We start from the raw sequence: 769 nt of genomic DNA, 5'->3' as shown, positions 1-769 counted from the left end.
GAGTGGATCAAGGCAAAAGGCCATGGTTCTTATTCTATTTCTTTGTTTGACATTTACTCATGATGACACATTACATACCTCCCTTGGACTATGTTTTCTACGCCCATACATTGATTTCAGCCAGTTAATGTAGTTCCAAAGGTGAGAATCTTTTCATTGGTAGTTGAGTAACTCGATCATTGAAACAAAATGGATGGCTCTGAAAACAATTGTGTTTATATTCATCTTTACATTTAAATTACAGGGAGTTGCTAACGTCAGAACGTGGAGACTCTTTATCGGTTGAACCAATCTATGGTTGAACCCTACATCTCTGACTACGACTTTCTACATATCCATGTGATCTGAAGAGTTCCAAATGACCCAAATGAAAATCACATCCTTCGAGCCGGAGTTGAACCAGCGACCTAAGGATAACTGCTACTGTGAACCTACAGTCCTCCGCTCTACCAGCTGAGCTATCGAAGGAGCGGTGTAATGTTGAATTGTTCCTTTTTTCCCTGAAACAGAAGATTAATGAGACTATGCTTTTCAAAGAGCTGACAGTATGGAGAGTGGATCAAGGCAAAAGGCCATGGTTCTTATTCTATTTCTTTGTTTGACATTTACTCATGATGACACATTACATACCTCCCTTGGACTATGTTTTCTACGCCCATACATTGATTTCAGCCAGTTAATGTAGTTCCAAAGGTTGAGAATCTTTTCGTTTGTAGTTGAGTAACTCGATCATTGAAACCAAATGGATGGCTCTGAAAACAATTGTGTT

General features: G+C 39.1%; 1 non-coding gene across 1 annotated transcript; it reads right to left on the bottom strand.

Annotated features, from left to right (window-relative positions):
• Positions 1–379: 379 nt before the first annotated feature.
• trnay-gua (transfer RNA tyrosine (anticodon GUA)) lies at positions 380–468 on the bottom strand. Its single transcript is given in 2 exon segments — positions 380–415; positions 432–468. It is a non-coding gene; the product is annotated as a tRNA-Tyr (tRNA).
• Between the last annotated feature and the right edge of the window lie 301 nt (positions 469–769).

The sequence above is a fragment of the Seriola lalandi genome, unplaced genomic scaffold, assembly GCF_002814215.2.
Source record: "Seriola lalandi dorsalis isolate HSWRI2012SDOR001 ecotype SW California unplaced genomic scaffold, Sedor1 jcf7180002041141, whole genome shotgun sequence".
Lineage (NCBI taxonomy): Eukaryota > Metazoa > Chordata > Actinopteri > Carangiformes > Carangidae > Seriola > Seriola lalandi.
This window is presented reverse-complemented; position numbering and strand designations above follow the sequence as displayed.